We start from the raw sequence: 15,887 nt of genomic DNA, 5'->3' as shown, positions 1-15,887 counted from the left end.
GCATCCAGGCTCTGCTTCCAAATCCTGTTAAAATATTCCAAGGTGGGAGCCGGCCGCGTTCGGGATAATCATTCAAAATGAGCCGGGCTATACAATGCGAAGGGACTTTCTTGTCCGCCTGGCTGCTGGGGGAGGGGGTTTCGTGAGCCACGCAGCCCGCGGTGGGGCGGGGCGGCTCTGGGCGCCCGGGCGCCTCCAGGGGTTGCTACAACAGACCCGCTCGCCAAGCGGGAGCCGCTGGGCCAGGTGGGGCGAAGGCTGGAGGGGCAGCGCGGACCCTTCCGCAGGCGAGAGGACCCCTCCCCCACGCTGCCAGCCCCCCCCCCGCCCGTGCCACCCCCAGAACCCCGGGTCGCCGGCTGCGCAAGGGGCGGGGCCGCAGCGCTCCTTTCCCGACACCTGAGCGGCGGCGGCGGCGGCGGCTCCCGCGCACCGGTCCCACGGCCGAGCCAGGTGAGTGCGGACGCCGGCCCTAGGCTGGGGCTCGGGCCCGCCCCCAGCGCTCAAGCCGCCGTGCGAGCAGGTGAGACCGGGGCCGGGGGCGCAGGTCTCTGCGGGTGCGAGCTGGAAAGGACAGTAGGTGGCCCCTAGGCACCCAGCCCTGCTCTCTGAGCCATTTTGGGTGCGTCTTGATTCCAGGAGCACCAACTACCTGGTCAGCACAGACCTGGACCCTTAGAAGCTGGCGGCAGGGGCTTGGGGAGAGGATGCGCGCATCCAGGTGGGGCTCGCTTCTCTCTGAAGAGACACCCCACCCCCACGGCTTCCCTGCGGGGCAAGAACCGCTTTTAAAAGCTTTGGGAGCAGCTTGGGAGCAGAACGCAGGAGCACCCTCCTTGTCCTTGGCCACCTCTAGCTCTTCCTGCCCCTTCCCCTGGGACCGCGCAGGTGGATCAGCCTCCGCCCCTCGCTGGGGTCTGCCTGTCCTAGGTCGCAGCCCGCTTCTCGGGGACTTGGGCGGGCAAATCCGGCGGAAGAGCAGGCCCGGGGCCGCCAGGGGGCGCAGACCCTGCCACAGTGCAAGGTCCCTAGAGACCCCGCGGCGGTCACCCCAGCCCTACACTCAGCTCCCCAAGCCTGGAGCGCGACTGCAGCAGCCGGCTGTGGGAAGCTGATGGCGGCGCTCCGGGTGCTGGCAGGGGGCTGGTGGCTCTGGCGCCCCAGTCTCCGGGGTCCCGCGGAGCTCCCGCCGGGTGTCCATCCCCGGCCGCCACGCTCTCCTGCAGGGGTGTGGGGACCCGGCGGGCGCAGGGGAGCGGCCCCCGCGTCCGGCAGCCACTGCCTGTGAATTATGCAGAAGGCTGCCACCGGCGCGCTCGAGTTGCTCAAGTTTCCCTGGCAACTTTCGCCCGGGCATCCCTCCTCCCCCGCGGCGGGCAGCTCCGCCAGCGCGCCCGCGGCCCAGGCGCCTCCACGGGGTGGCCCCGGGCGCGCCCAGCGCGGGGAACGCTCTCGAAGACGCAGACCGCGCACTTGCCCCCTGGGCTGGGGCCGCCGACTGAGCCAGCAGGTGCGACCTCTGCGATTCGCGATTCGAGCGTTAATTTCCTCCCAGGAGCAGCTGGTGTGAGGCTCGCAGTGGCCCTCGCCACCAGGGTCCGGAATCGCGGTGGATCTCGCCGTCTGGGCGTGGAAGACGAGGGGGTCTCCTGTGGGACCTCGCCAGCCGGGCCCCCGAATCGAGGCGCGGCTCCCTCCCGTGGATCCGTGCATGGATCTCCTGTTCTCGGTGGGTAGGCTCTCGGGCAAGGCTCTCGTTTTCTGTGGGCCTGAGGACGCCCAGAGGGGCAGAGGAATGGTTCTAGTGACCATGAATTTTGGCAGCCGAGCTTTTAAAGGGATTCTGGGCGGCTAATCCTAGAGGATTCTTGGGCCCACGGGTGGAGGGTTAGGCCAGGATACGTGTTTGTGTGTGTGTGGGGGGGGTTGCAGACAGTACGGTCCTGGAAGCCCCCCGAGGCCGTCCGAAAATACTGTCGTGGTTTTCACGTGGAAATTCGAGATAGTAAATTGGATAGGTGTGTGACCTCTTTCTCTTCTGAAACTCAAGTTTGAACGTTAAATGAGGTCAATCAGCTAATTAAGTTGAGCTCCTGGAAGCTGGGAGGTAATTTTGGAAGTCCCTGTAGGGAATGATGGCTTGATCTCTACCTGGAATTCGGCCCTCGACTTCGCTGAACGACTAGGGAGGTTCTGCGGGCCAGGAATCTAGCGGAGATCATCGTGGATCCAGGTCTCCTGCTGTCCACATTCAATAATAGTGACGACCCACTGTGCGCTGTTTCTCTGGGGTGTGGTATGTCCAGAGGCCTTGCATTTGGAGACCCGGGTTTTCCAACCACTTGTGGGTCACAGCAAGGCTGCTCCTGATCAAGGCAGTGAATCTTCCATTGCCTGGGCAGTTAAGAGTGGAGGGAGCTTTCTACTGCTAATTAAGGCAGAGGTAGTGGATGTGGCTGCTTTAAGAAGGGTTAATAGGTGGTAGCTGTAGGCTTTTACCCCAGAACTCAGAGTCCTTAAAGAGGGCAGGAGAGACCCTTGATTCAATCAAAGGAGGCTGTCTTAATAGTGGCTAGATGTTAAAACTCCTGGGAGCAATATTCTCAAGGAAATGAATTCCATTATCATGCTAGGAAAACTTCCAAGAAGGAGGAAATGGGTGGAAGCCAGTTCATTCTCTGGGTCCCTATGCAGGAGGGTGGGATTCAGGTGTCAAAGGAGCCCTTTATGAATAAGGTGATTTTGGCTTCAAAAGCAGGTCCCAGGGGGCCCCGTTGACAGCCCTTGGCTGCTTTTAACAAATTTAGATCTTGGACCGGGAGGAGGAAAATCTGCCGCACTGTCTCCAGTACCTTTTGCTTTAGCAAGCCTGTTCATAGATAAGTTTCCAGATGTTCCTAGGCTTATTCAGTTGTTGTTCTGGACTGTGACTGTGGCCCCCTGCTGGTGTCTTGGGCCCCTACCAAGTTCAGGGGACTTGGTCCAGGCCCTGGGAGGGTGGGAGCTGGCTATCTAGGAGACAGGATTATTGAGGCTGGATTCAGATATGAGGAAATCTGGCCGGAGGAAGGTGAGGGAATTGCAAGATAGCATTGCATTTTATATTTCATCAGAGTGATGAGGGAAGTGAAACTGAGACTAGGTCAGGAATGGACCCATATGCAAGACACTAAGAGTGCACTTTTGTAGAAAAACAGTTCCTTAGCATGCTCGAATTATTTCTGATTATGTAATGGAGCCCTAAGTTGTAGCATTCTGGAGCTCCTGTGGGCCGCCTGTGTGTAATGGGGACTTGTCCAAAGTGGAGGAAAGTGTGGGAGCTGCTGTAGGGGCTGGGGAATGTGCCCCCACTTAGGAGTCTTGGGGTGGCTGTAAACAATAGCACTTGGCCCCTGAAGTCCCCTTGCCAGGCAGGTAGAGCTTCCTTCTGAGGTTGAGAGCAGCTCATAGGGCAGCCAGGAGGGCATGGCCAGAGGGAATTGACATTTATAGCCTTTTCGGGAAGCCCTGGTTCTCCTTAGCCACAGCAAACCTGTAAGAGGGACTTGTAGACTCCTTCCTCCAAGTGACCTCATTAATTTCCCAAAACTCTCTACCTGGACCATCAGGGAGTTTGGGGAGCAGAGGAGAAGGGAATACTGCACACAGGTCTGTCTTTTTCACCTTTGGACCCCTCAAGGCCTTCTCCTGGCCTCTGGGTGAATGAATTACTTACTGAGAGATTGTGAACATATTGAGCCTCCCTTCCCTTGATCCCTGACCCTGTGACCTTTGTGGAGGGTTGTGGCATCTAAAACCAGGGCCCTACCATTCTTTGCTGGCACAGCTGATAGAGAGCATATTTCTTTCTCCACATGTTGCATCAAAATGAGCTCAAGATCGTCACTGAAGGGCTTGCTGCTATGGGCCAGGCCTGGAGCTGAATGCAGGTTGCTGTCCCTGGGCATGTCCAGGCTGGTGGGGACAAAGGAGTGGTGGGACAGTTAGTGCATCTGCCCAGGGGTAGGGATAGGAATGTCTGGTGGGTGCTGTCAAGCACAGTGAATGTCCCCAGTGTGTGTGCAGGAGGCAATATAAACAGTTGGAAGAGGACTGAGTTGTTTGACTGTATTCGTGGTACTGCATGCTGCTTTTGGCAGAAATGATATATAGTCCTGGTTCCAAGGTGGGAAAAGCACCACCAGCAGGTGCAATAATAATAGTCAGCAGCTGGGAAGTGGAAGCCCTGCTTTCTCTGCTCTTGCTTTCTTTTCTTGTCTTTTCTTTTGAGACAGAGTCTCTCTAAGTTGCCTTGGAGCTTGTGATCCTCCTTCCTCAGGCTCTTGAGTAGTACCTCCGGACTAGCTGGGATTATAGGCGTGTGTCCCCATAGTGAGCTGCTCTTGCTATTTTAAGTCTCACTAAACCCTGAGGAGAGCATCACCATCAATTACTATTCCTTTTTTGCAGATCAGGATCCTAAGGCTCAGGGCAGTGAAGCCACTTCTTGTGGGTCCCACAGCTAGTGTATGGGGACTGGGATTGCTCCTGGAGGAGCCCAGCCCTTAGGCTCTCCATGCTGCTAGGACTCAGAACACGTCATTTACTGGGAAAGTGCAACCAGAAGACAGAAGATTAGTGGTCTTGTTTCTGAGGTGTGAAATTGAATGATAGCATGTAAAAACCAGTTTCTGATAAGATTTCTTCCTTCTTTTCTCTTCCTCCTCCCCATACTAGTGATTGAACTCAGCACCTTTGCACTGCGTTACAGCTCTAGACCTTTCTGATTTTTTTTTTTTAATTTTGAGACAAGGTCTTGCTGTTTCTAAATTGCTCAAACTGTACTCCAACTTGTGATACTCCTGCTCCCAGAGTGCTGGTATTATAGGCTTACACCACCATGCCTGGCTGTCTGATCAGATTTCTTGATGGAAATGTTTTTTGTTGTTGCAGAAAGCAAGTTCAGGTATTGGTTTGACCAGCTAACATGTATGTATCTCACTGGCACTTGTGGGAATGCTGAGGTTGTCTTTGGGGTACCTCTGACATAAGTCTTCCCTTCAGGGGGTTCTAGTCTTAAACAGGTTAGGGGAACATGCCTGCCCATGCTCATTGCTCAGAACCTGCCCAGGGCTCAGGAATAGCAACATGGGTCAGTGGCTGTGTGGCTTCAGGATGGGTTACTGCTGCACACACGTCACTTCCTGGGGAATTAAGCTCTTAAAAGCCTTCCAGCTGTTGGGAGTTTTTGGGGTAGCAGCAGCAACAAGCAGGGTTCCCTTGATCGGCTGTCAGATGCCAGTGCTGAACTGGGGCCTGGTACCCAAGGAGGAGAGGGACAGTGTTTGGGTGTGCCTTGTCCAGGCCTCTCCCTGGCCTTTGGGAGCAGTGCAGTGGGGACAAGTGGGTTGAATCAGGCCACAAACTCCTCAACAGAGGCCACAGATTCCAAATGGTGGGCCACAGAGGTGCAGATGGGCTCCTGGTCCCGTCTGGGAAATGCTGATCCCTGAGTTCCCTAGGGATTGTTTGCAAATGTTCTGGGAAAACGCCTTGAGAAACCTCAAGTTTTTAGGAGGCAGGACAGTTGAAAGAAGGTCCTGGCAGGTGATTTCTGCCCTGGGACAGTGGCACCTAGGTAAAGGTAGTGGCATATGATGTCACCTCTGAGCTGTCCACAGGCCGGGCCTCTAAACCTGGAGCCTCATGGTTGCCCTGCAGATTTGAGCATGTCTTGCCCGAGATGCTGCCAGAATGTGGAATGGCCGAGGGCCTGCCTGGCTGCTTCCCAGGGGCTCTGCTGGATGCTTGATGCTTGGGCCTGCAGAGGGCAGAGTGGAGAAGTGGGGACACAGACAGATTGAGTCATAGGAGGCCTGGAGTCCAGGAAGTGGGTGCATGTTTTCCCCAGCAGAGCTCAGGCCCAGAGACTACACAGGCCAGGAACTCATGATCGCCTTGGCTGGTCTGAGAGGTGGAATGTGAGCCTGCAAGCCTTGAATTTCCTGCAGATTTGCTGCTGATCCCTTAGCATGGAGGATCCTGCAGAGGGGCACCTGTGAGCAGGCCTTAGGGACTGGGGGTGATGGCAGATGAACATACTGATGATGGGAAAGCATCATGGTCATTGCTCCATCCTGGTTCCAGACTTTGCCTCCTTGAGTGTCATTCAGCAATAAGTCACAGAAGCCATGAAACTACTGGCTTCCTTGGGAGATTGCAGACAGAGGAGAAGCTCTGGCAGTTTTGGGTCCAGTGCTGGCATTGCATCCTTGGCGCAATGGGTTCCTGGCTGGCGGCACATGCCTGAACCTGCCAGGATCATTACACTTCAGGTATTTACCAAGCAGGTACAAGGGAATGTAGGGTGAAGGCCATGGGTAAACAGTTTTTTTGAACCCAGAGTCCAGATGGGGCTGGGAATGGAATTCCTGAAGACATTAATAGCCAGCCAGGATTTGTTGTTAATAATTCCCCAAACACGGGAACAGGAACAAATGCCTTGTTCCTGATTACTATAGCTCCTACAGCTCCTTGAAGTGCACCAATGTGTGTTCATCACATCCTTGGAAGTAGGGAACATGGTCTGTTGCTAAAGCAACAGGAATGCCTGCCTTTGGTTTGTTTGCATCTTTGGGGTCCCTGTGGGGAATGCCTCTGGAGTTTAAGTGACTCATGCTGGGTGCTGGTGGGTTTTTTTTCTCTGGTTTGCACAGGACCCTCCTGGTGATTGTTCTGTCTTTTTAGAGTCTGCCTGACTTTGACAAAGCTTTGGGATTGTGGGAAATGGATGCCAACTTTGGCCTAGGTTAAGGAGTGGAGATGTGCCTGTCAGGACACCAGGGCACTGTGGACCCCAAGACCATTACCTGCTTAGCTGTTTCAGAGCTGGTGGGCTCGTGGGCCCATGGTGATGGTGGGAAGCCAGTCTTTCTTTAGACAGAGCTTCTGCTCTCAGCTTGGCCTTGGGTGGGTGTGGTGAGCAGGGATGAGTTGTCCTGGGACACTGTCCCCCAAGACCCTGCTCTTTAGGGATGGCAGGGACACCATGAGCCCAACAAACTCTCAAAGTTATCTCTTTCCATTTGCTTTCCTTTGTAGACCTTGTGGTGACAGCACATTGTGAAAGTCATACTGATGCTGACCATGGGCACTCGGCTTTCACTGCTTTCCTGATGCAGAGCCGCACCATCATCCCCACCAGAGCTCCAGATGGACTCTGGGACCACTGTGCCCTTTCCCAGTGACAGACAGAGACAGTGAATGCTGGCTGACCTTACCGAAGGTCTCATGGCTGGTCCTGGACAGGTGGTCACTGCTTCACTGTGCAGAATGATGCACCAGCCCCTTACCTGTCTCTAGGTCATCTTGGGGGACATGCTAGTCTGTCTTCCTGCTTGCTTCAGGTGAAGTAGACAGGGCAGCACAGCAGTCTTCAAAATCAAGGTCTGAGGGCTGCTTTCCCCTCTTAGGGGAGGGTGTTTTTTGTTTTTGTTTACTTTGTGGTACTGTGAATTGAACCCAGGGCCCTTACACTGAGTTATGTCCCCAGTCCTTTTTTTATTTTGAGACAGAGTCTTGCTTAGTTGCTCAGGTTGGGCTAGGACTTGAGATCCTTCTGTCTCAGCTTCTCAGAATGCTGTGATTACAGGCATGTGCCACCACAATTAGCCTAACAGGAATTTTTAAGGACTCAGAAACTTCTTGTGTATGTACATTTGTCTATTGATATTTGTCTTATAGGGAATTTAAAAAGAGAACTTAAAACTATTAGCTGGGCACAGTGGTGCATGTCTGTGATCCCAGCACTTTAGGGGACAGAAATATCTAAGTTTAAGCCCCAGCCTGGGTGACTTAATGACTTAGCGAGACCCTGTCTCAAAATAGAAAGAGATGAGGATGTAGCTCAGTCCAAAGACCCTGGCTACAATCCCCAATACCATAAACATTATCAATGTATTTAAAAAAACAAACTCATTACATATTAACATAAATAACATTTGTTTACAGAAACATTTTCCAAAAAAAGGAATACTCAGAAACAAAGCAAACCAAAAATCTCTATTTTTTTCTAAAACAAGAAAAGCACTAAGTAGAATGGTGGTGTTTTACATGTTTTTTGCAAAAGCTCATGTTGTCTGATTTGACATCTCTGCTTGTATCATTGGTCTATTGTGGTATCAGATGTTATGTAATTTCTGGAGACTACGACTATACATGGGAGAGAATGAGAGTGAAAGAACAGTTAAGTCTATAAAAAGTTTTGATGTCAATTCCTCTGCAGAGGCCCTGGGGAAACCCTTAGGATTCCCTAGACCACACATTGAGAACTGCCAGAAGGAGCATAGGCCCAGCCTCATGCACAGGATCTGGACTTGAAAGGCATCTTTTTCATGTAGCTAGGTGGATGTTTTGAACAGTGTATATCCCTTTTCTCACCTTTCAAGACTTGTGAAATTTAGTTGGAATTGTAGATGGTCTGCAGGTGGTCCCCACCCTGAGAACAAACAGGGCCTCTGATGCAGAGTCTAAAACAGTGGGAGTATGTGGGGCCATCCTCCAGGCTGCAGAGTCACGGAGGCCTGGTGAGGCCTCAGGAGGTTGAGGAGACACTAGCAGAGCAGCTGGTAGGATGCATAGTGGGATGTGCATGTAGTGCAGCAGGAGCACAAGAGGTATTTGTGGGGCGAGTGGGAGGGAGAGGTTATCCCTAGCCTGGGTGACATGAGCCTGGGCAGTGACAAGGGGGCAGGGAGCAGGACTCTGTTGTGGTTGTGAGGCCCTGTCCAGGTGGGGGCTGCTGGAGCCACACTGCCTGGCAGGGTGAATGGGTGCATCTGAATAATGATTTCTCATGTGAATAGAGGGGCTTGGGAGAGTAGATTGGGAAGGAGCTGCTACAGAGTCTGGGGAGGCCCTGCTGGACAGCTTGGGATCAGGGCCCAGGAGAAGAGACAGAATCGTACATGAGAGACCTCCATCCCTGGGAGGCAGTTTTATTCATCAACCAGATGTGAGGTCAGGGAAGACAGGCGGCTGACCCATCTACAACTGGGGGTTTGGTGGGGCAGGGAACTTTATTCTCAAAGGTGTATTGTGTGTTCCATAAGTGCATACATATATGGTTAGTTTAAGGGCAAACATAAAATATCCTCTAATTATAGCAGGCTAATGTAAACTGATACATTGAGTCACAAAATTCAACACTTTAACTTCTTCCCAACACACTTTGTTACTGTCGTCACAGTTTACATCTACAGTATTCATGTGTCTTTTAAGAATACTTTTTTTGTCTTTTAACTTTTATCCTAGAATTAAAAGTGATTTGTCCTGCACTACTACAATAATATAGACTCTGAGTTAGTCTGCATATTTGAATTTTCTAGTGAGTTTTATACTTATGCTATCAATGTTGCTTCCATGTCAGGTTGGAGAGCTCCCTTTAGCATTTCTTGCAAGTGAGTGCTGATGAATTCTCTCAGCTTTTATTTGTCTGGGAATGTTTTAATATCATTTTCATCTGCAAAAGACACTTTTGCTGTATATAGTATTTTTGGTTGGCAGGTGTTTTCTTTGTTTGTTTTTTGTTACCTTTCAGTGCCTTTAATATCTCATCCCATGCTCTCCTGGCCTGCATAGTTTGTCCTGAGAAATCTGCTGGTAGTCGTATGGAGGTTCCCTAGTATGGAAGGAATCACTTTTTCTGCTTTCAAAGATCTCTGCACTTTTGACTTTGACCAGGAAACTTATTCAAAGATATTATGGCTGAAAACATCCCAAGTCTTGGGAGGGAAATGAACATACAGATGTAAGAAACTAAAAAAGAACACCAAAGCAGATGAACTCAAAGAGATCCACACTGAGGCACATTGTGACATGATGTGTTGCGATGTGACCAAAAGTTAAGTTGTACAGCAGTAACAGGGCACAAAGCCGCTCCTGTGTCCCATGGAGAGGCCATTCTAGGCCATGGCCCTGAAGCTTCCTGTGTGTGACCTTGGACTGTCATTCTTGCTCTGTGACTCATCATCCAGAGAGGGAAGATGACCTTAATATTCATTCCTACACAAGGTAGCAACTGTCTTGGAGGGCTCATAGAAGAGAAGTTGTGGGACTTGGATTACCTCCCAGTTGTGGATGAAGGAGAGCACGTGGCATGCTGTGTGTTTGCACCCCATCCTCCTCTGGCTTGGTTCTCAGCCCACCTGCCTTCTGCTGGGTCGGGAGCTCAAATAGGCCCTGGATTGTTGTTTTGAGGAAAAGTATATGACTTTCCCCAGAGAGCTGTGAAGAGGAGCATGGGGACAGGGAAAGGGCCCAGATAATTCCAGGCTGATGCTATCCCCAGGCTGCTCATGTCACCCCCAGCGTTGGGAGGTGCAGCCAGTGCTTCCTGGGACTTCATCAGAGGAAGAACTATCCCAGAACAGAAGAGTGTCCTCAGAGTTTAAGGGTGGCCCTTGAGAACACCTGAGCTTTGGGAATCACAGAACAGATGGTAGCTGGAGACACCAGCATTTTCTTATCCATCCACATGCTTTTCAGGAGACTAAGGCACAGCACTGAGCACACTGGGAATTTCTTAGTAGTAGGCATTGTGCTTGGATAAACATTTGAATTAATAAGTTCCTGTTAACAGAATCATCAGAAATGCTCATTCATCAGATATGTAACTGAGCACCTGCTGCATGCTGGGCTCTTTGTGGATATTTTTTCATTTAATTGCCCCCAGCCACTCTGTTGGAAAAGAGAATCTCCATGCCTTGTCTGGGTATATGAAACGGATGAGAGTGGGGTTTGAGCCTTGGGGTTTTATGTGGCTTAAGTTCTGTTGTCAGTTTTTGGTGGCAGACAACGTTTATCCTGGTTTAGATCTGCAGCACTGTTACTGAGCTATCCTTGGCCAGGCTATGTTCTCATTGGCCTTAGTAACTTCTTTTATGACTTCTCGTCCTAATGGGGTCTGTGTTTCCAGCCAGATTAGTGGTGGTCATAAAGAAGGTAAACTTACAAGGAAGAGCTGGACTCTGCTCTGGCTTTTGGGACAGTTCCTGGTCCTTCTCCTCTTGCCCTAGGTGGGGTCAGGATGGAGATTGAGGGAGAGGCTGGGAGGGAGCTATCCTTGGTGATGGGTGTTCATGTTAGGTAGTTCAGTCAGTTCTTTGGTAACCTGGGTATGGGATGGGAATGGAAGGGTAGGCCCTGCCCTGCCTCTTTCTTTGAGAGAGTGAGGCCCCTGCCAGCCAGTGTCCAGGGCTCTCTCTTGACACCCTTGGGGATGGACATAGGGCTGGGAGAGTGGTGGGTGGAGGGGCTGAGACTACAGAGATCTGTCAGTCCCTTTGTTTGCATTCTCCTTTTCTGATCTGCTTCCTTGATAACTCACACCTGGACTCAGTGTGATTCTGTATTTGTTACCTGCCTGCTTCCCTCTGGAAGGTCTTTATTCCAGGGTAGAGACCTTCTCCATCTGTCTTGTTCATCAGGATGTTCCCAGTGCCTGGAATGTGCTCACCACATACTGGTTAGGTGCTGATGTATGTGAATGTGCTGGGTACTGCCCTAATCTTTTAAAAATATACATATATGCACACATACATATATGTGTATATACATACAGGTATATCATTTATTGACATATAATGTACATACCATACGAATTTCCCTTTTATTTATTTTCTCATTTATTTATTGCTATATTGGGGATCTAACCTAGGGCCTTCACATTGAGCTACATCCTCATTCATTCTTTCATTTCTTTTTTCTTTTTTTTCCCTTAAATTCTTTTATTGGTACATTTTAGGTATACAATACATTTACATTTATCATTGGGTACTTGTACCTGTACATGATTTATCTTGGTTCTTATTTTTTCCCCATTCCCTGTCCTCCCTTCACCCCCTCCACCCTTCCCTGTTTACAAAGACTTTTCCATTTTCTCCTTTTCTCATAATTTTTCCTTTTCCTTCCTTCTTCATTCATTCATTGATACTCCAAGTCTTGCTAAGTTGTTTAGGCTGGGCTGGAACTTGCAATCCTACCTCAGGCTTCCAGAGTGCTGGGATTAGAGGTGTGTATCACCAGGCCTGGCTACTGTGCCCATTTAAAGAGCACAGTTCAATAACTATAGCATATTCACAGAGTTCAGGGCTATTGTTGCTTTTTTACAGTGCTTCAAGCACCCCAAAAGGATATACTTCCTATCTTAGGCTTTGCCTACTCTGGACATTTCATAAAAATAGAATCATTCTCCAGGACCCATTGTGGCTGGCTTCTTGCACTTAGCATAATGTTTTTAAGGTTTGTCTATGTTGTAATATGAGTCAGCACTTCATTCCTTTCTCTTCCACTGTGTGAATGAAACCAATTTAATGTATCCATTCATCATGTGAACATGTGAGTTTCCCCCACGGTTTATCTGTTATGAATCTTCCTGCTGTGAATATTCACATACAAATTTTCAGGTAGACATGTTTTCATTTCTCTTGAGTATTTACTCTGCAGTGAGATTGTGGGGCTTATGATAATTCTATGTATAGTCTTTTGAGGAGCTGCCAGGATTCTCCAGTGTGGATGAACCATTTTACCTGCCCATCGACAGAGTCTGAGGATTCCAATTTCTCCACAACCTCACCAACACTTGTTATTAGCTCTCCTTTTGCTTATAGCTATCCTGATGAGTATAATGTGGTATCTGGTTAGGTGTTTTCTATTTTTCAGTGCTGGGGATTGGATCCAGGGCCTCAAATACATCAGACAAGCACTGTGCCATTGAGACACACTCCTAGTCCCTGTCGTTGGATTTTTGATTTGTATTTCTCTTGGGGCTAATGATATGAAGCATCTTTTTAGGCACATGTTAGAGACTTTGGTATATTCCTTGGAGAAATATCCATTACTCATTTTTTAGTTACTTTTTGGTCTTTTTCTTATTTATAGAGGAGAATTGTTTACATATTCTAGACTCAAATCTCTTATCAGATACATAATTTGATAATATTTCCCTCCATTCTATGGATTCTGTTTTTGCTTTAATGGCATCCTTTGAAGTACTAAAGTTTTAAATTTTGATGATATCTTATTTAGTGTCCCACTTTTTCATTCAAGCTTGTTTTCTATTAGGTTTTAAAAATTATGTATATGTATGTGTGTGTATATATATATATATATATATATAAACAATTTACCAGCTAACTATTATTATTATTATTATTATTAGGTACCAGCGATCAAACTCTGGACCTTGCACTTGCAAGGCAGGCACGGTGCCACTGAGCTAAATCCCTGGGCTTATTTAACCATTATTAAGTGCACATTTCAGTGGTGCACATTCATCATCTGCCCTGTTCATCTCCAAAACATTCTCATTTCCTCAAACTAAAACTCTGACCCCATTAAGCATCGACTCCCATTCTCCTCCCCAGCCCCTGGCACTCCCATCCTACTTTGTCTCTATGAATCTGACTATTGTGAGACCTCATATTAGTGGAATTGTGTGATATTTGTCATTTTGTGCCTGATTTATTTCACTGAGCATAGTGCATTCAAAGTTTATCCATATTGTAGTGTGACAGGAGTCCCTTCCTTTTTAAGACTGAGTAATAGTCCATTGTGTGGATAGACCAACCACATTGTCCATCCACCCACCCACCCAGCCACCCATCTATGGACACTTGGGTTGCTGCCACATTTTGGCTGTGGTGCTGTGCACATGGTCATGCAGATGTCTTGAGTCTCAAGAGTTTTCTAAACTGTGCTCAGCCTCAGGCCCATATAGTCTTGGATTCCTCAGCTGAGATACCCTCCTGCCCACTCACTGCATTTACAGGGAAAGAGCCCCCTTCTTCTTGGGTCTCAGGACAAAGCAGGGTTTCTGGTGTGTGGAAGAAATTGTGAGGTGTGGCTCTTCTCTTCATCTAGTATCCTCCAGGGAGGCCAGGCTGGGTCCTGGGGCCCTAGTGGGGTGCCTCACCTTTGAGGGTTCAGTCCAGACCAGGCCTAGGGCTGGACCCCCACCATGGTGCAGATGGAGAGAGTAGTGAGGGAGGGAGGAAGTGGCTCTTGCACAGTGCCATTCCTTAACTGGTGGGTCCTTCTGGCTGCCTTGTGCAAAGATCTGGGTATGTTAGAGGGGAGGGGTTTGTTCAACCCACAAGCAGTCCATGTTGGAGCTATTTTCTTTTTTGGCCTGATGGGACCTTGGTGGCCTGTGTAGGGTGGCAGAGGGGACATCAGGGTGCTTCCTGCTCCTGGAAGCTTTGACTGGTAGCTACCTGAAAAGTCCACACTGAGTTGTTTGTATAACGCATATTTGTGCATTGTAACAGCCGCATAGAGTTTGTGAATGGTGAGTCCCATTTCATCTGTTCTCCTCATGTGTACCTTGGGGCTGTTTCCAGCCCTGCAATCTTCCCTACTGCTGCAGGGACTTTCCTGTCCAAGCAACTTGTTCAAGAAGTCGCCCAGGCTGGAGTTCCCAGCGTAGGCCTGGCTTCCTTGGATCAGCTTCACTGCACTCTGGAGTCGCACCCAGTGGCATCCCCAGCAGCTCCTGGGCCCCATGCTCCAGGCTCCCAGCTGTCTGGTGTTTGCCCATCCCAGGGGAAGGGTCTTGCACTCTAAATTGAATTTTCTCTGCTTCTTGGAGAGCTTCTTCCCAACCCTCCTCTCATGAAGGCTCTGTTGGCTTTTGCTGGACTCTGGCTGCTGGGATCCAGGTTCCTGCGGACCCTTGTTCACACACCTTTGAATGTTTGCTTTGCTTCCTTTGAGAGATTCTGGTGCTCAGTCCCAGAAGGGCCCTCAACACAGGCTGCTTGACTGTTTTCCTGCCCAAGGGGGCAGTGTGACTCTTCCATGTGTGGGAGGCCTGCACATTCTTCTCCCATCCCTAGGACTCCAGGGGTGAGCTCTGTGACAGGAGAGGATGTGGAGTTAGCTAGAATGTAGACTGGCAGAAGCTGCTCGCTATCGACTTTCAGGAAACAGGCCCTGAGCCTCACGTGGCTGGGTCTGGTGGGTTGACTAGAAGCTCAAAATACTAGGCCACTTTATGCCTAGGATGTTTGTGGCGAGCTACAGAATCATTTCAGAATGCTTATAGTTCCGATTTCAACCCCAGTCACAATGATGAGCAATTGTAAAAATAGACAGACTTCTGAAGGCTAACATTATAAAATAGTTCTGTTATTTAGTTATTCTCTGTTGGGTGAGTATATCAGTCAGGTTCCTGTTACTACAACAAAACACCACAGGCAATTCACTCATAAAGAAAAAAGGTTTATTTAGCTCACAGCTCTGGAGGTCCCAGTCCAAGATCAGGAGGCCCCATTCTTTGGGCCTCTGGTGAAGGTATCAAATGGCAGTGGTGGTTGTGAGGGTGCATAGTAGAGCAAACCATTCACACCATAAGCCAGGAAGCAGGGAGAGATGGGGAGCTGGAGAGACCAGGCTCCTACAGTCCCTATTGAGGGCACACCTCTGATGGTCTCTAGGCCTCTCATCAAAGTCCACAGCACCTCCCAATAGCTACACCCTGAGGACCTACCCTGTAACACAAACCTTGAGGGACACTTAAGACCCAAGTCATAGCAATATGGATAAGCCACTGCATCTGTCCACTCATCAGCTGGTGGACACTTAGGATGCCTCTGTTTTTTGGCATCATGAAGGGTGCCGCAGCCAACATTCCTGTGCACAGTTTTGTGTGGACATATGTTTTGTTATTTTTAGGTAGATGCCTAGGAGTGGAATTGCTGGCTGGTATGGTAACTCTCTGGGGATTTCTTTTATTTTCTTCAGTGTATTTTTTCAGATAATTAACCTTTTTATTTTAGGAAACTGCTGCATCATGTTACAGCCAGGACATTGACACTGATACTGTCAAAGTCAAATATGCCCAGCACAGG

The 15,887-nt window shown here is 49.5% G+C and overlaps 1 protein-coding gene across 14 annotated transcripts in view; it reads left to right on the top strand.

Moving 5' to 3' along the window:
- Positions 1–349: 349 nt before the first annotated feature.
- The window catches only part of Shank2 (SH3 and multiple ankyrin repeat domains 2), a 534,108-nt gene continuing 518,570 nt past the window's right edge, over positions 350–15,887 (top strand). For 4 of the 14 annotated variants that reach the window (XM_087205474.1, XM_087205473.1, XM_087205478.1 and 1 more), the window contains exon 1: positions 932–1,729. The gene's annotated coding sequence lies outside the window, so the exon portion shown is untranslated. Of the gene's footprint in view, positions 454–897; positions 1,730–15,887 lie in introns of those variants that run through there. The other 10 variants (XM_087205463.1, XM_087205466.1, XM_087205462.1 and 7 more) reach the window with 7 other exon arrangements.

The sequence above is a fragment of the Heterocephalus glaber genome, unplaced genomic scaffold, assembly GCF_053883595.1.
Source record: "Heterocephalus glaber isolate CG9 unplaced genomic scaffold, H.glaber_assembly_v1.0 deba00000594, whole genome shotgun sequence".
Classification (NCBI taxonomy): domain Eukaryota; kingdom Metazoa; phylum Chordata; class Mammalia; order Rodentia; family Bathyergidae; genus Heterocephalus; species Heterocephalus glaber.
The sequence above is the reverse complement of the archived record's forward strand: the minus strand, read 5'-3'. Positions and strand labels throughout refer to the sequence as shown.